Genomic DNA, 25,833 nt, shown 5'->3' with positions numbered 1-25,833 from the left:
TCTTTACTCTTACTTATCGCTCTTTTCTCCTCACCAACACAAACGAGTGCCCCCCTCACAGGAAAAAGGTACAGTACAAAGTACTGTGACAGCACTTTTCATCTGAATTAAACACAAGTAAGAGCAGCCTTGGGGGTCGTTTATTTATTTATTTTTTTTTGGGGGGGGGGACATATTTATTCTTTTCTTTTTCTTTTCCATCTTTCAGTTGAGTCTTATGAACCGTTCCCTCCCGAGGTTAGAGTCCCCTGACCTCAGATGTCCAGCGAGGGGAGCGAATCACACGACTCGGCCTCCTCACCAACAAACACAAAGAGCCAACATTCAACAAAGTGTGTGTGTGTTTGTGTGTGTGTGTGTGTGTGTGTGTGTGTGTGTGTGTGTGTGTGTGTGTGTGTGTGTGTGTGTGTGTGTGTGTGAGAGAGAGAGAGAGTTTGTTGTATTAGGCCTTTGTTTTTCTCTCCACGATCTCTTTGTTTTAATGTCTTTTTGACCTCCGCCACCTCTCTCTCTCTCTCTCTCTCTCTCTCTCTCTCTCTCTCTCTCTCTCTCATTGTTGGAACAGTTTCCATCTTTCTCCCTTTCTGTTACACTCTTTTCCCTTGTATTCCCTCTTCTCACTCATTTCTCTCCCCCATGTCTTTAACTCTTTCTCTCATTCTGTCAATCCTTCTCCGCCCATCCCTCTGTCTTTTCCTCCTTTGTCCTGTTTTCTTTTCTCATTCCCTCATGTTACTCTTCTTGTCTCCCTCTTTCTCTCTGGCCATCTTTGTCCTTTTTTTCCCCTTCTCTCTTCCCTCCCTCTCTCCCTCCCCTGTTTCTGCTCCTTCTTCTCTCTACTTCTTATCTTTTCCATCCCGCCCCCCCCCTTTCACCCCCTCCTTCCGGTGGTAGTAATCACTCTTTACCTTTTTCCCCATTTAAAGTTACACTTTCTGTCGTCTGTAGTTTTAATTAATCACGCGACTCGTTAACGAACTCTCCCCCTCGACCGTTAATTAATCAGGTTTCTGCCTTAATGAACAGTCTAAACTCGTTAAACCTGTTTCGCTCTTAATTAGCCCGTTAGCTCCGGGGCCTAGCGCGCCGACAAGACTATTAGGCACTACTACGCCTTAATGGCAGCCGCCGTGGGTGTGTGCGTGAGCGTGTGTGTTAAGATTACCTCACTCCCTAATGGGGCTGCTCAAATATTTATAGGGCAGGAAGCTGAATGGGAAGAATGATAGCGCTCAGGGAGACAGCAGACACTGAGGGAGTACATGAGAAGACTGATGCTGCCTTCAAGTGCTCCTCGTAAGCTCCAACTTCCGACCTCGGAAGTTGTAAAGCTATGGAAAGCCCAAAGGGTCACAACACGCCTCGCTCCTCCTTCACTGCAAAGATTTCACCCGACCGGCTGGACCAGACACGTGTCTCTAAATGAACTTTGGATGCCATTAAGGCCAATGTCACTTCATGGACAGACATTTTCATAATATTAGCATCTCGTTTGTCCCCAAAGACATGAATACTAGTCTGGATCTGGCGCGTCAGGCTTGCTCCGCTCTCTGGGCCCTATCCTGCACCCGGCGCAGCGCAAAGCCCGACGCCAGTGTCTCTGCTAGTCTAAGACCGACGCGGTTGTCAGTTTCCCGTCCAGCGCCCGCGTCGTTTAAATAGCAAAATGCACCTGCGCCCATCTGTGCGCCCATGGGCGTGCAGGTCTTACGGGGAGGTGTGTTCAGGTGCATTCTGGGCGTGTTGCAGCGAGAAGCGATCGCGCCATTGACCAACAAAAACCTGGTCTAAAGTCAATAACGCAGCATTTCATTGTTATTTTAACAGAGCATTAGTACAACGCTACTAGGCTCGTGCACGGTGCACGCACACTACGCTTGTTACACACACAGGGACACACAGCAGCACACACACACGCAGAAGATTACAAATAAAAATATTACGGTGCTAATCCTCCATCATAACAGCAATGCTCCAAGGTCCAAACTCGCCTGGCTTTTAAAGGGAATGGGAGATGATCTCTGATTGGTTGATTGCATGTTACGCCCAAAACACACCTCTGATTAATGAAGACACTAAGTACAACCCTTTACAACAATGCGCCCGGTGCACGGACAATTTTTTCAGCCTTCAAACTAGCAAAAACTGGATTTGGACACGCCCTAAACGCACCTGCGCCAGACGCTTCACGCAGTGCGCTCAGATCGTTAAAATAGCGCCCTCTGGGAGTGGCCGTTCTCAAAATCCCTTCGCTACGGGAAACAACAAGAAACTTCGAGCTAGCGAGCTACACGCTGAAAATTGGACCGTATATGTTTACGGCATTTCCTCTCTAACTGCCCAGGCAAACAACCCAGAGACTCTGTGGAGCTGTGGAGAGAGAGCTGGCAATGTGAGACTATTACATCTATTTCAGCCCCAAAACACAATGTTGTAAAAGTTTGTCGGCTTTCTTTTGGAGCATATGTTAGATGTCACCTACATGTGGTGTTGCGTCGTATATATCTGCCACTGTGAACGTTGTATCGACTGGAAGGTGGGCTACAGTTTGTTAATTTGACCGAGCGAGACATGCAGGATAGAGTAAAGGTGTTGTGTTCGAATAAAGTTTGTTTTCTCAGGTCCTGTTTTTGTAGCTCCGTCCACCATTTGTAATGAGAACTCAATAATGAACTGCGTACACTGAGAGCTGTAGATTTGAGACTGGGACTAAGTCCTTCAAACGAGGGCTGGGAACTTGACGACTGGGAGACTTGACCTGTTCTGATTCAGCTCTGCAGAAAGAACACTATTAAGACTGATGCTATGTCGACCTTAAAAACTATTTGCAGTTTGAGTTCATTTGTAAAAACAGATAAAAGACATTATAAAAACGAGTAAACCAACACTGATTGACAGTCATTTGAATGCCAATAAAAAAAAAAAAAACATGATTTATAAAAACTGGAGCTCCCTTATCAAAACAACCCAACACCGATCTGATCTGACAAACCCTGGACAGTATGTAGACCTGTAACTTGACTTGGCCTTCTCTCAAGTGACTTCAGACTTGGACTTGCCCCAAACGCTTTAAAACAGCTCTGCTGAGTGACATGGATAGGGCAGAGTCCAGTAGGATAGAGCAACGCGAGCGATCAGGTGATAACACAGGATGTTAACAAACCCTGAGCTCATTTAATTCAGCCTGGGAATGGAGCCAAGTGAGCGCATCCACGATGTCCAACATAATCACGTACTGCTTATAAATCAGTGTGTGTCACACACACACATACAAGTGTCCTGGATCACAAGGGACGGTTTTGGCAAATAAAGTTCTATCTTTGACTTCCAATCAATCCCGTCTATTTCATTTCCCCTCGGGGGATACTGCCTGCAGATTTCAGGGAGTAAAATCCTAACAACATGACATTCATAACAGCCAAAACTATGTAACCAAGACCTTGTGAAAAATTCCCATTTTCCTTTATGTCATGCAGACAGATTTAGAGCTGGGGCTGCGGAAACGTCTCACTTTCCCACTAAAGACATACTACTGGACACTTGATGTCACTCATGTAGCATATGCTAACGTGTTAGCATTAAGCTACGCATCCCGGAACACAGTGCATGCTCAAGTATCACGATCTGCTGCCAACGTCTGGACGATTTATGTCCTCATCGGGAAGTTGGGAAGTTCACAAAACACCAACCTCAATAATTTGCTGCAGCAATTTGGTTCCGATGAGCCTTGAACCGTTGCTTCAGCCTTCAGGCGAGTGAAAACCTTCTGCCAACAGAGTGAGGTCATTCCACTTGTTTCCAATTCTGCTCACTTGTGTCAGGAATTCTCTGGCAACAACTGTGAGGATCTTAGCACAGAAAAAGGGGGAAGATACAGGCAGGTTGCTGCATGTGACTATGAAGAAAATGAAACGCAGGGCGTGTAAATTGGCTCCTGATTCAAAGAATCTCACGGAAACGAATGAAATGATCTCACTCCCATTCATAGATTTACCCTTAAGTATAGGACAAATGGGATTTTAAGACTTCTAATTAAATTACGTGTCGATGGTTATCTTTAGCGACAGGAAACGCATGACGACACGCGCGTGGTATCTAGCTCAGGAAGGTTTTGGTGTTGACATCACGGTGTCATCAGCGTAAGGATGAGGTCAGGGTGTTGTGTTGCCCTGATGAAAGTAAAGGATGGATGGATGGAAGGATGGATGGATGGAGAAAATGGGTGCGTGGAGAGAAAAGAGAGAGATGAAGACTGAGAGACGCCGGGAATAAGTGGGAGATAGATAGAGAGAGTGATGCGTTTGGGATGAAAAAAATAAATAAATAACGAAAGAAGCAATAACGGAATGAAGGAAGGAATGAGAAAAAGAAGATGAGGGAAATAGGTCAGCATGAACTCACTGTTGAGGGATTGGGTGGAACCAGATGGGAACCACATGCTGTGACTAACACACACACACACACACACACACACACACACACACACACACACACACACACACACACACACACACACACACACACACGAGCGGGGGTGGAGTCTGATGGCGACCTCTTGACACCAGATGAAGGGAAGACACTTCTTCTCTCCTCCCTCGTTCCTCCTCATTCACTCCTAAAAACCTCATGCATCTGATGTAATCGCTCAGCTAACGCGCCTCACTGTCACCACCATGGAATTCTGGGTATTTGAGTCCCCAAAAGAGTTTGTAGACAACACACTGCTACAACCAGGAGAAGAGTGTACTGTAACTCCACAGCGAGGCTGCGTTTGAGTGCCGTGGGAGAGGGGGGGTTCAGACCGTAAAATACCAAACCACTGCCAGACATTTTTTTTTTTTTACAGAAAATACAGCCAATCTCACTTTAAGATTAGAAATGCTTCCGAGCTCAGCTGGCCCACGCAACCAAACTTATCTTCAGAAGAAAGAAACAACAAAGAAAAAACTCCCAAACTCGTCTTTAGAAAATACCCAAATACTTTTAGACATTTCACTGGACAGGTTACACCACATCTCACCACGGCATCACAGAATAAGTCGTCATCATTTCCTGAAAATGCATCAAAGCCAAGCGATGGACCGTACCAATCCCATGTGGAGCGGTCCACGTGCTGACTGCATGGGAAACATTTGGGATTTTCCCACACGTGCGAGTGATGTGGTCCCTCTGTAAACATATTAAAGAGGACCGAGCGAGAGCCACTAATCCAGCTGGTCGGGGGATACTGCCAGCTGCTTCCTGTGACAGGTGGCATCCCGCCCGTTCGGACGTCATCACATCCTTTTAGTTCCCCCCGATAACTTTAACCCCGAGGAGCCTCGTCTGTAACCTTCCACCGCCCTCTCACACGTGGCAGCAGCTTCACCAAACCGTTGAGCAGGGACGGATCTACCGGGGTGGCATAGGGTGGCAAATGCCACCCTAAAAGAAAGCCTTGCCACCCCTGCTGCCACCCCAGTTGGCAGCAACGAATTAAAAGTTATGGCCAATTTGACCATTCACGAGCGCAAATCTCCAATGTCTGACTACAGTCAGTCAAAAAGTCATTGATTGCATGAGATTAAGTTTGTCTGTATGAGTTTGTAAATGGCAGCCTGTGCCCTTTTGTAGTGGGTACATACTATTTCTCATCAAACTGTGATTAAATTCAGTATACATACGTCTGACATATGTTGCCACCCCTCAAAAATTCCTGCCCCCCTCTCGCCACCCCATAAATATTTTTCTAGATCCGCCCCTGCCGTTGAGGGTATGTTGTTTGTCACCGAGGAGCCCTTAACCCTTGTGGAGTCCTCCCCCGTCCAACGTGCAACTTTTTCTTTTTCTGGGTCAAAGTGTAAAAAAAAACCACTTCGACACTTTTGTAATTTTTTTCGAAGTTTCTGTCAGTATTTTTCGCCGCTTTTTTGACATTTTTTTTCTTTTCCCATGCTTTTGTCACTTTTACGATGTTTTTGTCACTTTTTTTTAAATTTTTGCCACTTTTCATTCAGTTTTTGAAGATTTCCCCGACATATTTGTCACTTTTTTTCCCCGAAGTTTTTGTTATTTTCTTTTTGAAATTTTTGCCACTTTTCCTGCCGTTATTGAAGATTTCCCCGACATATTTGTCACTTTTTTTCTCCGAAGTTTCTGTCAGTATTTTTCGGCGCTTTTTTTACGTTTTTTCTGTTAAGCTTTTCCCATGCTTTTGTCACTTTACCGATGTTTTTGTCACTTTTTTCCCCCGAAGTTTTTGTCACTTTCTTTTAGAATTTTTTGCCACTTTTCCTGCCGTTTTTGAAGATTTTCCCGACATATTTGTCACTTTTTTCCCGAAGTTTCTGTCAGTATTTTTCGGCGCTTTTTTTACGTTTTTTCTTTTAAGCTTTTCCCATGCTTTTGTCACTTTTACGATATTTTTGTCACTTTTTTCCCCCGGAGTTTTTGTCACTTTCTTTTTGAATTTTTGCCACTTTTCCTTCAGTTTTTGAAGATTTCCCCGACATATTTGTCACTTTTTTTCTCCGAAGTTTCTGTCAGTATTTTTCGGCGCTTTTTTACGTTTTTTCTTTTAAGCTTTTCCCATGCTTTTGTCACTTTTACGATTTTTTTGTCACTTTTTTTCCCCGAAGTTTTTGTCATTTTCTTTTTGAAATTTTTGCCACTTTTCCTTCAGTTTTTGAAGATTTCCCCCGACATATTTGTCACTTTTTTTCTCCGAAGTTTCTGTCAGTATTTTTCGCCGCTCTTTTGACGTTTTTTTCTTTTCCCATGCTTTTGTCACTTTTACGATGTTTTTGTCACTTTTTTCCCCCGAAGTTTTTGTCACTTTCTTTTTGAATTTTTTGCCACTTTTCCTGCCGTTTTTGAAGACTTTCCACGACATATTTGTCACTTTTTTTTCGAAGTTTCTGTCAGTATTTTTTTCGCCGCTTTTTTTACGTTTTTTCTTTTAAGCTTTTCCCATGCTTTTGTCACTTTTCCTGACGAACTGGAAGATTTTCCTGACGTTTTTTGTCACTTTTACCGATGTTTTTGTTACTTTTTTTTCCAAATTTTTTTACCACTTTTCCTGCCGATTTGAAGATTTTCCTGACATATGTGTCACTTTTCCGATGTTTTTGCCACTTTTTTCTGTGCTTTTTTGACATTTTTTCCTACGTTTTTTAACGTTCTATTATCAGTTTTTCTTTACATGCTATAAAATTGAATAAAACACCCAAATTCAATGAAAGTAGTGAACTGATCATTAATTCAACTTGTGAAGAGCGTTGTACGGAACCATCCACATTGTTTTTTTTGACAATTTGGTTGAAAGAAACCCACTTTTTGAAAATGGGTCAAATTTGACCCGAGAACAACAGGAGGGTTAAGCTGCTTCTCTAACGCCTTTTGATTCTATGCCAATGTACGTGCGGTTAAGAAACCGGTCTTCCCAGTTCTGCAGGTTGCAAATACCTTAACAGGTGAGGCCGTACAGTACAGTACAGTACAGTTCATTTTAAGACAATGATTACTTTTCTTTTGTCTTCGTAAGTTTTTAAGTCAAACAGCTGACTCAATTTGTTTCAAGTGAGTCAGTGGTGGATTCTGGGAAAGGGTTGGGTGAAAATCACCAGGGCTGATGGGAAATACACACACACACACACACACACACACACGAGTTCCAGGTTGTGTATGTATTTTATTGCTTTGGCAACACAACAGTGACAGTCGTGCCAATGATGGATGTTTCAATTTAACTGGGTTCATTTTTTCATCTACTGTTAAAGAATTTCAAAATAAAAACCTAAAAAGGTACTTCAATTTTTCATCTACTTTTAAAGAATTTCAAAATAATACCTAAAAAGTAATTCATTTTTTCATCTACTATTCAAGAATTTGTAAATGAAACGTAGAGGTACTTCGTTTTTGAAGTCATCTTCTTTTAAAGAATTTCTAAATGAAACCACACAAAGTGGGCAAAATAAAATAACAAAGACATGCGGTCTTGCACAGCTGTATAGTCTTGTCTCACATGAACACTGTGCACTTTCTGTACTTGCGAGGACCCTCGTTGACAAGCCTAACCTTCACCATCACAACTACATACCAGACCTCAACCGTTACCCTAACCTTAACCCCTAACCTAGATCAATCCTTAACCCTAAGACTTCAAACAGTCCTTTAAAGAGGTGAGGACCAGAAAATCACTCGCAGACTGAAATACGCTCACATTTGTGCACGCTGTGCGAGAATAAAAAGCATCTGCATTTGCAGATTTGTCCATTACCTAATGGAAAAAGTGAAACGCCTGTTCAAAAACTTAATTTTCTGCTGTTGTGCAAAACCCCAAGCCATTAATATTAGTGGTATGAAATTACTATTATTACATGTTGATGCAGAAACCATGCAGAGCTCCAGAGTTGAGGCTCTCATTATGGGCAGACCCTGTATCGTGACTCTGGGTCAGGTACACGATGACCACAAGACGATCCAGAGCTGAAAGTCGCATTGCTAATTATAAGAGCATTTTGTATTGTGAAATAATGGACGATCCTCTCAAGTAATGATTCAGCAAAATGGCTTGATAGCGGAACGTTTGGGTTGATATCCAGGGGTCAAAGTTAATCCTCCTAAATCGAATTGTTTTCAGAAAGTCCTGACCTGAAATGTTTGCCGGCTCCTCCTGAAGAACTCCGAAAGGACACCAATATCCAAAGCACTGGCGCTTGAATCACAAACTGAACACAAACTCACAAAGTACTCCTCATCACTACCCCAGAATAGGGAAGTTGCTCAATTACATCATGTCTGATTGGCCAACCGTTAGGTTACGATAAAGTCTGCTTTGCTGTAAACCAGATATATCATCACATGCACAATTTCCCTTCACATACTCCTAGTGGGTTCTATATCTCTGAAAGAGGGTTAATCGAGTACAACGAGGTCGCTGTACCGCGCTGACCCTTGCACATGGTTCTTTCCTCGTCTAATTAAGGCGCCCCACACTTGTTTGTAGCTCACATCTAAGAAACTGGTCCGACCAGTTCAGCAACATGCGCGTCTGCGTCATAATGAACCTGATCTAGTTTTTACGGCACTGGCACACAGGAGCCGTGTGTTGAATGTTGACATTATAATGTCTTTGACTGACCTGCTCGTATTTCCATCCTTTAAAAAGACTTTAAGGAAGCAGGGTACATGGGTTGTGTTTCTTTCTCTCCGAAAAGTCGTCTCATGATAACACACTATAATAATCTTTGGGCCCGATTCCACCCTCCCAACAATGGAGGTAAAGAGTGTTTTTTCTCCTCGGAAGTCCATCCTGTCCGCAACCGATTTAAAATCGTGAATATTAAATGTCGAATATTTACGAGTGTGAGTGGATTACACCGAGGATGCGGTCTAGTCTTGCTGTACCCGGGTCGGGCTTCTGTGGGAGAGCAGCGCTCATATATACGGAGCTTATAGCGCTGATCAGCGGACCACCAAGGGAGGGAGAGCTTGGGGGAGACGCGGAGCAGCGCTAACGAGCGCTAACCAAGCCATTTTTTGGCAGCTCCTAAGCCGAATGGATGTGAAATGCGGCAAAAAACAGCGCCAGAACAGTTGAAAAAAGCCTCAAACTAACTAAAAGAGTTTTCTCAGATCTAATGATGATACTGTACTGTGTTGGACTTCTTTAACAAGTTTTGTCTTTAAGCTTTTTGAGTATTTGTTTATGCATTATCTGCTCTAGCTTTTCCATAGTTTTAGACACAGATATGGTGATAACGGTCCAAATTTATGTCAAATTCCATATTGTTTTTTTTATTGAAAACCATCACATTTTCTTGAGGAAGGACCCCTAAACTTCTGGCTGATTAGACCTCTGCCCAGGACTCTGTTGGTGTGTACAAACTGATTGACTGACATCTTCGTGAGCCTCCAGTTAGCTCTGCTGCACCTGTCGGGGCAGGACACATCTTTATCATTCTTATTGGTAGATGAAATTTGTGACGTAATAAATTCCCATCTATTGTTGCGTTCGAGACACAATTTTTAGCCTGTAAGTTACGACTCACTACTTGGTAGCGTTCCAGGCAAAGTCACGACAAACCCTTCTAGCTAGCGTTAGCTAGCGGCTACCTAACGTTGACGTCAGCTAGCCGCTAGCTGATACTAGCGATTTCTAGTCGGCGGCATATTTTGGGGCTTCATTTACTAAACATAACCTGTAGTAGCACACAATCATATGTGTATTGCTTTGATTACAATGTGCGAAATTACTTTACGTTGCCTATTTATGTCTATTTATTTCTATTTCTCACCGTTAATCACCGGCGTCTGTACAGCACTAACAGAACTAATGAGCATAATGCTGCGTTCCAGACACAATTTTTAGTCCGTAAATTACGACTTCAAGTCACAACTCACGACCTGGAAGTGTTCCAGGCAAAGTCACGACAAACCCTTCTGGCTAGCATTAGCGTTAGCTAGTGGCTACCTACCGTTGACGTTAGCTAGCGCTAGCTGATACTAGCGAATTCTAGATTTCTAGTCGGCAACATATTTTGGGCTTCATTTAATAAACATAACCTGTAGTAGTACACAATCATATGTGTATTTTTTCATAACAATGTGCGGAATTACTTTACGTTGCCTATCATGTCTATGTACAGCATCAACAGGGGTCGCCATTGCTGTTTATGTGTGTGTGTGACGTCAGAAACTGTAACTGGGAGTACAACCATCTGGTACGAGTTCACGGGGAGTAAGTTAGGGGTTTGACCGCCGTTCCAGGGCGCTTTCACAGGGAGAAGGTTACGAGATGCCTGGAACGCAGCATCAGCTCCGGCCCACCTTTAACCTGAGGTCTGATCAGCTAGAATAACTGAAATCACCTGTGTGGGTGACCAGGGCCTTTATTGGAATCTGTTGTATCAGTATATCTGGTGTGCTCTTTTGGCCAAATCATTCTCTCTCTCTCTCTCTCTCTCTCTCTCTCTCTCTCTCTCTCTCTCTCTCTCTCTCTCTCTCTCTCTCTCTCTCCACACATTATAGGAACAAAACTATTAAATCTATTATTACCTGTCGTTATATGTGTGGGGTCTCTCCCATTTCCATCATCGGTTAGGATTTGAAAAATCTTTTATAATGGGCCAGGCATTAGACAGCTGAGAGGAGAGTAGTTTTATACACTTCTTGTCATTGCTGGCAAGTTTGCTCAGACCTTAATTGACAGCAGACGCTCGCTTGTTCTCCATCCACAACAATACGCTGGATTTTTTGTTGTTGTTTTTTTTATACGAGATAATATTTCCAATACTCGCAGCGAGTTTAAAGTTACCATCGCAGCTGTTTGCCACCTGTGTTTCGCCTCGCGTGCTTGTCCTCGCTACGTCTGCATGCGAACATGTATTTCCATTTACGTCGTTGCCGTGCATGGGGCTGCGAAAACAAACTGGATTTATGCTTGGGATGATATCAGGGCAGCCAAAAAAATTTTAAAAAAAATGCCTCTCTTACCGCCTCTGGAGGTTGTCAGGGGCATCTGGATCCTCCCTCGCTGTCAGTGAACCAGAGCGTGGGTGCATTTACCCCTGGATTTCATTTTTCCGTTTAGCTTCGTCCAAATACTGTGGCGACCCGTAACTCGAGCCAGTTCAAAAAGTTTGACATGTTGGGAGTTTACTCTGCACTCGGCACCGCATATTTGCAACCAAACTGCACCAAACTGCTCGGCCTATTGTTGCATCTGATCCTATGTTACTCTGTGTTTAGTTTTTTTTTTTTTGTGAGAATGTATTGTGTTGATGAAAGCCACATTTCCCACAGGGGAGAGTAAAAAAGTCCTCGACCCCGAACAGCCCTTTGCCTGTGTTAGAGCGCGAGCGTTACCCAACTGGAGCAAGACAGCTGCATCAATATCAGATTGGAGAAAGAGAGAGAGAGAGAGAGAGAGAGAGAGAGAGAGAGAGAGAGAGAGAGAGAGAGAGAGAGAAGGGGGTGAGAGAATAGAGATGGCCAGACAGAGAGAGAGAGAGAGAGAGAGAGGGGGGAGAAGAGGTCAGCAAGGTTCTATTTTTATCTTTCCTCAAGTCGTGTCTCGGCTTGAATGGAGGCAAAGAAGCAAAAAAAGAATTGTGTTGATAGGCGCACACGCAATTTATTTCATAACCTTGGCACACAGCAGGCTGCTGATAAAGTCAGCAAGTCCTGCGAGTGTGTCAGTGTGCACGTGCGTGTGTGCGTGTGTGTGTGATCACAAAGCTATCTGAGCCGTCGCCGTAGCCTCGCTCTGACTTCCCCGGAGAGCTCGAAAAACATCTTCTCATTGCAACATTTTATGATGTACAGATTTGTTCTTTCACAATATCGTTTTTTTTTTTTTGTGTATTTCAGATCGCGCACACTCCTACGGCCTTTGTAATCCCTGAGTGATGCTTATATTATACTGTGTGTGTGTGTGTGTGTGTGTGTGTGTGTGTGTGTGTGTGTGTGTGTGTGTGTGTGTGTGTGTGTGTGTGTGTGTAAGCGCTTGTTAGGGCAGGTAACATATTCGTTTATGGCTTTCTCAGATGCTTTCTTTTTTTGGTCTGCCAACCACAGTGTCTGTGTCAAACCCAAATCATCCCAGCAACTCCGACTAATGGTAATTTAGCTCGCTGGAATGTGTGTGTGTGTGTGTGTGTGTGTGTGTGTGTGTGTGTGTGTGTGTGTGTGTGTGTGTGTGTGTGTGTGTGCGTGTGTGTGTGTGTGTGTTTTACAGTAGACTTCTTGTTCCATTTATAGTTGTGGTCACATTGAAATTCGGTCTTCTCCTGCTGTCGTAACTATTTAGATTGAAGGAATTCTTTTTTTTTTTTGGGATGCCTCAGCACAGAAACCAGCTGGCGATGCTCCATAATAAGGGGGAATACCTTTGTTAACTTTCTTGTAAAAACGTAACTTTCACCCCGAAATAACGACTCCACTTTAAGTTTGTCCTAACTTGTCTCCACTTACGTCCTGTCCCTTGATACCTGAAGAATCGGTGTGACAAGGAGAATAGTTTCTGAACTGTAAACACTCTCAAATTAAAGCTGGAAATCCGAAACTTTAGGATGGATGATGGTTGGCAAAACAAACACGACCCCAAAAAAAAACAAGCGTGCACTGCACCACTGATCTCACTGTGTACAGATGTTTACATATCGGTAGAATAAGTCATGAGTCTCTGTTTAATGTTTCTTATCGGGGGAACCTTTCTTTAAAGTGGATTTATGTTGCTTTGGAACAAAGTTTAAATGCACCGAGTGGAAAATACTCCAAGCTGTATGGAGAGCATCCAGAGGTTAAGGAGACAGCCCTGAATCCCCCTTCACATGTGAACGTTCAGGTTACGTGTACAAAGACTTTGATAAGTGGATGGAAACTGAGCTTTTGCAGAACATTCTTGGCCCGAAACACACCGCTCTGTTTCACTCTGGTGTTTATGAAGCGCACACACTTCGGCCACGTCCACACGTACCCCCAGAGAAATCTCAATCATTCCCAATCTTACAGAGACGGAGAGCGTAGGTATATGTAAGGAGATAACATAGGCACAGGCTAATTACTGATCACTAACATGCTAGTTAACATTAGTCATTAAACCTAAACAGATAATGGAAGTCCAAACTGCCTGCGAGCTTCTCCTGTACTATACGGTAATTCCTCTACTGTGCGACAGTAAGTCTCGTGGTTATGACCCAATCGTTATCCTATTGTTATAAAAACGTCTGCTACGGAGCCATAACGTGAGGTACAGGGTAATGGAGCCTTTTATACATTGTCGTGTTTCTTTAGAAATAAACAACGGACAAATAGAGTCTTTAAACGCTTCAGATGTAAAGTTATTCGCTGTCAAAGTGACGCCAAAATGAATGGGAGTCAATGGGATGCTAACGGGAGGTGAGAGCTAGCTAGCATCAAAATGCCGCCATAGGAGGTTCGAGTTCTCAAGCGAAGCTTGCCCCCCTTGCTTCATATGCCAGGCCTGTAGGTGGCGCTGTTTCTGCTACAGAAATTCACCAAAAACGGCGAAGAAGAGGCGGAGCATGCTTGCGCGCTGTATACAAACAGACAGTAGAAGAAGAAACCAAACACAAGCTAGCTAGCTAGCTGGCTGTATGCCACCTTCGATGCTACAGTGCCGTGTGGTTGTAGCCATTAGGACGGATGCATGTTCACGTGGGTGTTGCCGTTGTCGTGAGACGCCGTCGCGGGGTAAGAGCTCGAAGGCTAGAGGTCGAGGGGTGTGGCGATGACATCATCGTTACGCAAGTGTGCGGCTTCGCCGTCCAAACCGAGCCGCGAGGGTGGCGTTTTTGAATTTTTTCCGCTCCTGGGACCAGGTTTCAAAAAAGTGCGTCTTCAGGCAGTGTTTACAGGATTCGTTTGGGCGATCGGAACAAAACGATGCAAAAACGAAGCAAAAACGATGCAAAAACGATGCAAAAACGATGCAAAGACGATGCAAAGACAATGCAAAGACAATGCAAAGACATGCGTCTCCGTGTGGACGGCCCCTTCATCACACCCACAAAATCAGCGTTACACAACTCATGCTGTGGCGTCCGCTGTCCTGTAACAACCTCTGTCCGAGGAGTCACATCACTGAGGAAAAGTATCTTGAATGTGGTTAAGTGTCAGCGTACCTGTTTGTCTGTGCGTGCTCAGTTCGGTTTCAGAGAGTTTCCTCGCGTGGCCATCCTGTAGGAAAACACACGAGAGAACGATCGTGAGTGCGAGTTCATGACTTTAACATCTACAGACTCTACAGCCATGCGGGCCAACTTTCATTCACATCTTCGGTGTCAAGGATATCGCACAGTTCAGAAAATAACTGAATTTGGAGGAAGTGTGCATGAAATGACGCAAAAGGACATGGAGAATAGTGTTCTTTTGATAAGAGCGCAGCCATAAAAAAACAAGTTTGAATATTTTACTCCGTGAAAACATCATGTAGCTTTAATGACAAACAATAACATATTAGTTATATACAATCTTAAAACTGTGGGAGGAATCAATATGTTACAACGTTAAATATGTGTTTCAGTGCAGATATACAGTATCTGTGTATATGCAAGTGGTTTCATGGTGTGTATGCATGGTTGTGTGTATCCAAGGGGGTTTTTTCTCTGTGTGTGTGTGTGTGTGTGTGTGTGTGTGTGTGTGTGTGTGTGTGTGTGTGTGTGTGTGTGTGTGTGTGTGTGTGTGCATTTCTGAGGGAGTCCGGTCACTATCGCAACAGGAAATAAACAGGATGTGGCGGAGGAAGTGTTCACCGGAGCTGTGAAGCCGAAACTCCTCCCTCCCTTTTTATTATCACTCACACACACACACACACACACACAGACACACACACACACACACACACACACACACATACACACACACACACACACACACACACACACACACACACACACACACACACACACACACATACACACACACACACACACACACACACACACACACACACGCACACGCACGCACACTAAACAACTTCTTTAGCAGGAATAAATGAGAGAAAAAGAGGGGGGAGGAAAAGAGAAGAGGAAAGAAATAATGAGAGAGAGAAAAAATGAGAGAAAAAGAGGGGGGAGGAAAAGAGAGGAGGAAAGAAATAATGAGAGAGAGAAAAAATGGGAGATAAAAGAGGGCAAACAAAACAGAGTGAAAGAAAACAGGCAGAGAGAGAGGAAGGGAGAGCAAGACAACTGGGGAGAAAGGGGGGAAAGAAAGAGAGGACACAGAGAGGGAGAAACAGAAAAGAGAGAGGAAGCAGAAGGGGGAGAGAGAGAGAGAGAGAGAGAGAGAGAGAGAGAGAGAGAGGGAGAAGCTAAGGTAGGAAGGAAAGAAAAGACAGGGGGGAGAAAGACTAGAAAGTTGTAAATGCAACAGAGCAAGAAGAAGAGGAGTGGGGGGCAGAAGGGGGAGTAAAAGAGAGAAAGAGAGAGGGCGAAGAGGGGGGAGATAAAAGAGAGAGAGAAATCTCACAGCCAAGTTCATCTAATTTGTCGTCTCTTTGCCACATGGTTTATAATGTGGCGGATACACACACACACGCACGCAGGCACAAACACACACACACACACACACACACACACACAGGTTTGTGACACTAGTCTTAACCTTCAAACAGCTCTTTAAACTTGTGGGGTCCAGCATTTTGGCCCCTCGAAGCTGTCGGGACCCCACAAGTATACTGGACTCCCGGTTATGGGACCCCACAAATAGTTAAACAAGAACACACACACACACACACACACACACACACACACACACACACACACACACAGTGGGAAAGCTGTTTTGAGATCAGATTTTTCCAAGTCGTTCTCTTGCTCCGGTCTGTCACACGAAGGCAGGGAAAAATGTGACACTGTTTTTCTTTTTCATGTCTGTCAAAACACACATACACCTCACACACATACACCGCACACACACACCGCACACACATACACCTCACACACATACACCTCACACACATACACCTCACACACATACACCTCACACACATACACCGCACACACATACACCGCACACACATACACCGCACACACATACACCTCACACACATACACCTCACACACATACACCGCACACACATACACCTCACACACATACACCGCACACACATACACCGCACACACATACACCGCACACACATACACCTCACACACATACACCGCACACACATACACCGCACACACATACACCTCACAAAACACCACACATACACCACACACACATACACCTACACACATACACCGCCACACACATACACCGACACACATACACCGCACACACATACATACACCCATACACATACACCGCACACACATACACCCTCACACATACACCTCACATAACCACACACATACACCTACAACATACACCTCACACACATACACCTCACACACATACACCTCACACACACAACACATACACATACACCCCACACACATACACCTACACACATACACCTCACACACATATAACACAACACAAATACCATACAACATCACACACAACACCACATAACCTCACACACATACACCAACACATACCACACACAACACCACAAAACCCCACAACAAAAAATACACCTCACACACATACACCCACACACATACACCACCACACATACACCGCACACATACACCTCACACACATACACCGCTACACACATACACCGCACACACATACACCTCACACACACATACAACCCCCACACATACACTTCTACACACATACACCCTACACACACACATACACCTCACACACATACACTGCACACACATACACCTCTACACACATACACCATTAACACATACACCTACACACACATACACCACACATACACCCACACACATACACCGCTACACATACACTCGCACACACATACACCTCACACACATACACACACACACACATACACCTCACACACATACACCTCACACACATACACCTCACACACATACACCGCACACACATACACCTCACACACATACACCGCACACACATACACCTCACACACATACACCTCACACACATACACCTCACACACATACACCTCACACACATACACCTCACACACATACACCTCACACACATACACCTCACACACATACACCTCACACACATACACCTCACACACATACACCTCACACACATACACCTCACACACATACACCTCACACACATACACCTCACACACATACACCTCACACACATACACCTCACACACATACACCTCACACACATACACCTCACACACATACACCGCACACACATACACCGCACACACATACACCGCACACACATACACCCCACACACATACACCGCACACACATACACCCCACACACATACACCACACACATAACACCGCCACACACATACACCCTCACACACATACACCTCACACACATACACCCCACACACACACACCTCACACACATACACCGCACACACATACACCGCACACACATACACCTCACACACATACACCTCACACACATACACCGCACACACATACACCTCACACACATACACCGCACACACATACACCGCACACAGACACTGTACAGACACACACACACACACACACACACACACACACACACACACACACACACACACACCGGCGAGGTTGAGTTATATGTTTCCATCCGTCTGAATGGAGCTTTTCCAAAGAGGAAAATGAAGCCATCCAGCTGTGTTTAGTCTTTTTCATTGTCTAACAACATGATCACATTTAATCTACAGAGCAGCTCCTCAGCATGTTTTACCCATAATCCCGTTATGCTGATCCCATGACTCAAAGGAGCTGACGTGAAATTGATCAGGTCTGGTTATTGATTATAATACCACAGCTACTGCAACAGCGGGTCATTCAGTCATTCGTTTTCCAGACTGACACAAATGAGTAACCAGCACCCCTACCCGACCTCTGACACACAAAATATGTAAAACACAAAAACTTAAAGCACACATAATCCTCATCGCATAAGGACAAAGACGATAATTGGATGAAGGCAGAAGAAGAAAGCGTGGTTTAATATCAGTAGTCAGCACTTTACAGTAGCCTTAATCAGGTTAAGATCATTAGTGGGAAGCTAAACACACTTAAGGGAGTCTAATGAAGCTGATGTAAGTTACGTGACACCACAGGCTTAAAAGGGAAAGCCCATTAATTATTGCTTTTCTACAAACTGCTTACATTTTGCACGCAGTTCTGTGTGTGTTTTTCTTCGGATGATCACCGAGTGAAGGAAAGATTTTCACCTCCTCCCTGTTGATTTTCAACTGTTGCAGCAACTTTCATGCACTAAAGCAATCTGAAGATATTAGATAGAGTCAGCGAGAAAAATCTGGTTTAAGCATTTTAAAGGTCCTATGACATGCTGCTTTTTGGATGCTTTTATATAGGCCTTAGTGGTCCCCTAATACTGTATCTGAAGTCTCTTTTATATAGGCCTTAGTGGTCCCCTAATACTGTATCTGAAGTCTCTTTTATATAGACCTTAGTGGTCCCCTAATACTGTATCTGAAGTCTCTTTTATATAGACCTTAGTGGTCCCCTAATACTGTATCTGAAGTCTCTTTTATATAGACCTTAGTGGTCCCTAATACTGTATCTGAAGTCTCTTTATTATAGACCTTAGTGGTCCCCTAATACTGTATCTGAAGTCTCTTTTTATAATGCTTAGTGGTCCCCTAATACTGTATCTGAAGTCTCTTTTATATAGACCTTAGTGGTCCCTTAATACTGTATCTGAAGTCTCTTTTATATAGGCCTTAGTGGTCCCCTTAATACTGTATCTGAAGTCTCTTTTATATAGGCCTTAGTGGTCCCCTAATACTGTATCTGAAGTCTCTTTTATATAGACCTTAGTGGTCCCCTAATACTGTATCTGAAGTCTCTTTTATATAGACCTTAGTGGTCCCCTAATACTGTATCTGAAGGCTCTTTCCCGAAATTCAGCCTTGGTGCAGAATTACAGCCACTAGAGCCAGTCCCTGGCTACTTAAAGCTTCTGATAAATTGACAAAAAGCTCGCACAGGGCAACAGAGACAGAGTGGTTGTAACCGAAGTGCTGTTGGCCACTAAACTGTCGCTTCAAGGCTGTTTTAAGACCTTGCTCAACGGCATCTCAACAGCAGTGGCCTTAAAAGCATTTCTCAGTGGGGGGAATTTGAACCACCAAACATCCAGTTTGTCCACAAAGTCTATACTTTGGACCTTATTCCAATTCAACATCCATAAACATGCAGAAGTGAATGTAATTAATCACGGTGACAAATAGTTTTTAAATGCAGTACTTCTGTTTGTTGAGAGAGTGTGGAAAGAATGAGGACAAACCGATGAAAGGAAAAACTCGGCAAAGAGAGAGGGGATGACATGGAACAAGGTCACAAGTTGGATTCAAATCCACAACATCTGGAATACATGGCTGCAGGGTGGGAAACTACCACCAAGCCAGCGGCCAAACTCTGGCAACCTGTGGCTGCGACTGGTGGGCCTGTCTACTGGACCCAGTTTTGGCGGGTAACCAACCATCATTTGGAGTTTGACTCTGTTCTAAGTAGCATATTCGGATGCCAAAATGCGAAGGAAGCAAGTGGATTTTGGAATCTGTTAACCACTGTAGGCTGGCAGATCAAAAGCTTCAGTCATTCCTGATAGTCTGCACAATTTGCTCCCCAATAAAATAATGTAAAAAAAAAAACTTTCTGAAAGGATCAAATCGCGCTAATCGCATCCTTCCCCCTTTAACTTCTTTTCCTACCTTCTCTCTAAACTGGAAGATGGAAAGATCAAGGCAGAGACGAGACAAGAGAGGGCAAAGGAGAAACAAAGAGGTGTGGAATATTCCTCTGTTGATTTTCCGTTCAGTGCAGACTGGGAAGTAAAATGGCCTCTGGGTTCGGTTAGTTTCTATTCTCATCTCTTCCCTATTCCCTTTTTTCCCTCCTCTATCCTTCAGTGAAGCCGTCTCCTACGGCCACGGACTACTTGTATTTCTGTTTGTGTCCCAGTCCTGCTTCTCATCACCCTATTCTTTCCAGCTGTGTTTCAGTTTTAGAATATTAAAACAATCAACCAACCAGGCAACCGCGCAGACAACCGATCAACTGTCTACCCTATGACAAGCAATCCAAAGCAGCAACGTCTGATCGCCTTATACATCTAATAACTTTTCGACACACTTTCAAAACAACCGCCCTATCAACTAGCTAAACAACTCGTGCATGTATCGTGCAAATGTTAGAGGATTTTTTTAGAAGCTGTGCTCATCCACTGACAGAATTATTCAGAATCAGAATCAGAATCAGCTTTATTGGCCAGGTTTGCTTAGACAAACAAGGAGAATGACTAATCTTTGCTCTCAAAGTACAACAATTAACATTATTAAGAATAAAAACAGAGATGACGGTAAGAATATATTATAAATTGTATACAGTATGACAATAAAATTCAATTTTACAAAAAATATACAAAAGAGAGGGAAGGAATAGTGCAATATCGGTCAATAGACTGAGATTTAAGGATTTGATTATGAGTACAGTGCAAGGCAGATCATTGCAATGGTAATATATTAATAATTAAATAATTAATTATAAATAATTATAAATAATTCCTCAGTTTAACCAATCAAATGATGAGCAGGGGGTACTGAAACACAACGTTTACAGACAACCTCACTTTGAAATTGAGCGGGAACTTTGGTATATATCCAATCAATCACTCAATTCATAACCAAAGACCCACCATTTAGAGTATCCTAACGTTTACCATTCATATCACTCATTGTACAAACCCATCAGTCTTTCAGTCTACCAACCCATCAAACACCTTGCCAACACATTCAATCATCTCCAAAATATGCCACAATTGCAACCATCTATTCAGTAAAGCAGTTATGTTTTGAGACATCCCAACTAGGGAATTTAAGTTCCCAATAGATTCAGAGCACGAAAAGGTTGAGCCAACAAACAAACAGCCATCCACCCGCCAAGAAATGCATACAACTATTCTTTACAAGACCTTCAAATCATGCCAATAAACATATTCAGTTACTATCGAACAATCACGAATATTCTTCGTATATGTAACCAAACAACAAACTAACTAACCCATCCACCCGAACATCAGCCAGTCATCAGTCATTCAGCCATCCAACTCAACAAACCATAGCCATACTGTGGAGAACCATTAACCCACAAATTTATGAAAACATAACAATCAGCCATCCATCAAAACTAACTACCTGAATATCCAATCAAAAAGACTTCATAAACATCTAACCAGTTCGACCAAACTTTCCAATACTTTCTTTAAGATTTTACAATTGAGAATGCCAATCAGTCAACCACCAGTGGCTGTATCTAAACTCCTATCAGCGTAGAGACCTAAATTAATATTACTTTTAGGCCTACATTTTGAACATAAAACCATTCGTTGATCTTCGTATCGATCAACCAATCAATCAGGCGTCTAAAACATCCACAAATAATGGATGATTCAAATCGACTTTTAACTTGAATATGGGCATATTGCAGTAATTTAGGACTGACTGAAGTACTGCATGTAGAGAGAAGGAAAGGGGAAGGAAAATGCCTAGTTTATATTCCACTGTTAAGCTGCTCATTATGGAGCCAGACACCCCGACTCCCCGTACTCCCCAAAAAAAAAAAAAACACACACACACACACACACACACACACACACACACACACACACACACTCAGACCGCAGAGGAATTTCCTACTTTCATATAAAACTGATAATGGGATGTGTCCCAGCGGGAGTGGAAAATCAGAGGTGACTTACGAGCCTCCACATTCCAACCCCACACACACACACACACACACACACACACACACACACACACACACACACACACACACACACACACACACACACACACACACACACACACACACTAACTTGTACACCTCTGGGAACGATGGAGAGACAGAGAAAGAGAGAAAAGTTTGGCAGAGAGAAAACAGTTAACTCTTCTGAGTTTCCATGTCTTCACAGCACCGGGCGTCTTTATCCTTTCTCTTTCGTGTTGGCGATGTGTGGGTGGGGGGGGGGGGCGGTGGGGGGGCGGGGGGGGTCAGTTCTGCTCGGCCTTTACTGAGCAGTCAGGAGTGCGATTCTTTCAACATGTAGCTGCAAATGTGTGACACAGCTAGAGTCAAATTCAGATTATGGTGAAATGAGGACGCAGAATGCTAATGGGACGAGGAGAAAAGAGATTATTGGAGAGGAGAGGACAGAAATGATACTCTCTCTCTCTCTCTCTCTCTCTCTCTCTCTCTCTCTCTTTCCCCTGGTTTGACACTGAAGTGAGGACAAGGGTGGATGCAGGAGGGATGACCACGAGAGAAAGACGACAGGAAAAAGGAGGAGGATGTAGAAAGCATCAGAAGAGGAGAGGAGAGGAGAGGGGGAAGAAAAAAGGAGCAACAGAAAATATGTTACTGCAATAAGCAACAGCTCCTTTACACCACTCGTCCTCTTTTCTCTCTCCATCACGCGTCATTCTTTCTCCTTCTCACCCTTTTTTCTATCATTCATCCTTCCGTCTTTTCCCCCCTCACTCCTACATTGTTTTATCATCCCTGGTTCTCTGTTGCTCTTCCCCCCCATCACTTCATCATCCCTGTATTTCAGCTTCTGTCGCTCCCTTCATCCCTTTTCTGCTTTATCACTCATATCTCTCTCTCTCTTTCACGCCTCAACATCCCTCCATGCCTCTGTAGCTCCTCCTGTCACCTCTTCTCTCCCCCCGAACACTTCCCCACTCCATCATACAGTACCTTCTACATCTCCTCTTCTATCCCTCCCTCCATCTGTCCTTCGACATCCCTCATCTCTTCCTCCATCAGGCTCTCTGTTCCGCTCACCCCTTCATTAAGCTGGGTTGATTTTAATTGTATACGTCGGTTCTCATTTTGCTGTAATGGTGTTTTTATAAATGAGATGTTTCAAAAAATGACATCAAAAGTCAAAAGTCCATCCTTTTCTCCATCATTCCCTCAACATCCCTCCATTCCTGCATCCATCTGTATCCCTCCTCACTTCTATCCTCTAGCATTTTTTCCCTGTCTGCCTCCATCTGTCCATCCCTCCCTCTCCTATCATCCCTCCATCACGAAGCTCTGTTTGCCAGGCGACCAGAGGCTATGATATGCTGCCACTACCTGCTGTGTGTGTGTGTGTGTGTGTGTGTGTGTGTGTGTGTGTGTGTGTGTGTGTGTGTGTGTGTGTGTGTGTGTGTGTGTGTGTGTGTGTGTGTGTGTGTGTGTGTGGTCCTGGCAGCGTTTGCAGCACAGAAGGTATAAGGGGCTTATACCTGCAGAGAGAGAGAGAGACAGAGAGAGAGACAGAGAGAGAGAGAGAGACATAGAGAGAGAGATATGAATGTGGAGTGTGTCTTGAAACTGGATGACAAGGTGATACAGCCACCTGTCCTGCTTGAGCATGTGTGTGTGTGTGTGTGTGTGTGTGTGTGTGTGTGTGTGTGTGTGTGTGTGTGTGTGTGTGTGTGTGTGTTAAGGATACTAAGCGGAAGCTGGATTGTGTTCGGTAACATGAGTTTTGTCGTTGAGACACACACACACACACACACACACACACACACACACACACACACACACACACACACACAGAAGAAGCACAAATATAAGACAGACAGATAGATGTTCAAGAAGGAATGACAGAAACAGAAATAAAGTGAAGAAGTAACTTAAAACCATTAAATTCACTTTCTTTCGTAGTGTTAGTGTACTTGTTATATTGTCCATTCAGTCTGGTCTCGGTATGATGTGTTCTTTGCTCCTGCAGTCTGCTTTTTCCTAAAGAAAACCGAGCAAAGGGTGTCCACACCAAGAACAGTAACTATAAAAATATCGTTTAGAAAAAGCTTTCTAAGTCAAGAGGGCGGAGTCCACACCACGACTACGACGACAGTGACCAACGATATGTCGTTGGGATCCCATGCAGCATCACTACTTCATGGCTCCTCGAGGTGGCGCTCGACACATGAACGAGGGGAACTTGGACGTGAGTTAACTAGCCGAAGAGGAAGAGGCGGACAGCAAGTTGAGGGAAATAACAGATGGCCCGGCCACTTTTAAGTCCAAAGTCTGGACCCAGGGTTGCTCTGTAGTTCTGTTATTTTAATTAAAGAGACTGAACAGACTGAAAAACTTGTGCTGTGGAATTGTGCGGTTTTCTAACAGTTGGGACATGCAGTGAATAAAGAGAGAAAACCTGCACTTGACCCTTCCAGTTTGTATTTGGTTAGAGCGATATTGTGATGTATATCATTCTAGGATCGTCCGGCAAAATATTGACTATCGGTACCGCGAGCCGTCTATCGCAGGGGTGTCAAACTCAACTTCCCAGAGGGCCACGCTGGAAAAAAAAGAATCTCATCAAGGGCCAGACGTGTACATTTTATTGACATGCTTTTATTTAATCGAAAAATTACAGCTTGGTCAACATCAAGCCCCAAAAAAACTAACTTCGCCATCAAAGAAAAAAGCGACATTGGGAAAAAAACTTTTAAAAAAAGTGACAAAAACATCTGAAAAAGTGGCAAAAATGCTGAAAAAAAGCGCCAAAAGCGTCGGCAAAAGTGGTAAAAACTACAGATAAAGGGGTGGCAGTAGCTCAGTCCGTAGGGACTTGTGTTCGGAACCGGAGGCTCGCTGGTTCAGGTCCCAGTACGGACCAAAGTACAGTGTGGATTGGTAGCTGGAGAGATGCCTGTTCACCTCCTGGGCACTGCCAGGTGCCCTTGAGCAAGGCACCGTACCCCCCCCCCCCTAAATTATTATTATTATTATTATTATTATTATTATTATTATTATTAAATAAAGAAACAAAAAGTAGTTGGGCCAAAATGTGTTATGAACCTAAATTGATATGCGGGCCGGATCAAAATCTGCCAGGGGCCCAGATTTGGCCCGCGGGCCTTGAGTTTGACACATGGTGGTGTATCGTATCGTGAGGTATACCCAGTTTGTTCATTTCAAATAGTCAACATTTCACTTCGTGTACAGCAGAGGGTTTCCCCCAGCGAGAAACAGCTGCCAGACAAACTGGACCGAGCGACAGCTAAAATAAAAGCAGATAGGCCGAGCCGGCCCGACCCATAAGCGAACTAAGCGGCTGCTTAGGGGCCCCGTGGCTACCAGAGGGGGCCCCCCAAGAGCGCTTGAAATGTCCCACAATAGAGCTCATATCAAAGCCGGTCTATTTAAAGATAGCGTTGCTGCTAGTAGGTCTCACATTAGTCTTTAAATGTACATAAGGAGTGCTTAAACTAA

At 43.8% G+C, this 25,833-nt stretch overlaps 1 protein-coding gene across 3 annotated transcripts in view; it reads right to left on the bottom strand.

Moving 5' to 3' along the window:
• Positions 1-25,833, bottom strand: part of hivep2a (HIVEP zinc finger 2a) — a 140,330-nt gene that overhangs the window by 58,536 nt on the left and 55,961 nt on the right. For all 3 annotated transcript variants that reach the window (XM_039781208.1, XM_039781206.1, XM_039781205.1), the window contains one exon: positions 14,628-14,682. The gene's annotated coding sequence lies outside the window, so the exon portion shown is untranslated. The remainder of the gene's footprint in view (positions 1-14,627; positions 14,683-25,833) is intronic.

Source organism: Perca fluviatilis, chromosome 18 (genome assembly GCF_010015445.1).
Source record: "Perca fluviatilis chromosome 18, GENO_Pfluv_1.0, whole genome shotgun sequence".
NCBI classification, from domain to species: domain Eukaryota; kingdom Metazoa; phylum Chordata; class Actinopteri; order Perciformes; family Percidae; genus Perca; species Perca fluviatilis.
The sequence above is the reverse complement of the archived record's forward strand: the minus strand, read 5'-3'. Positions and strand labels throughout refer to the sequence as shown.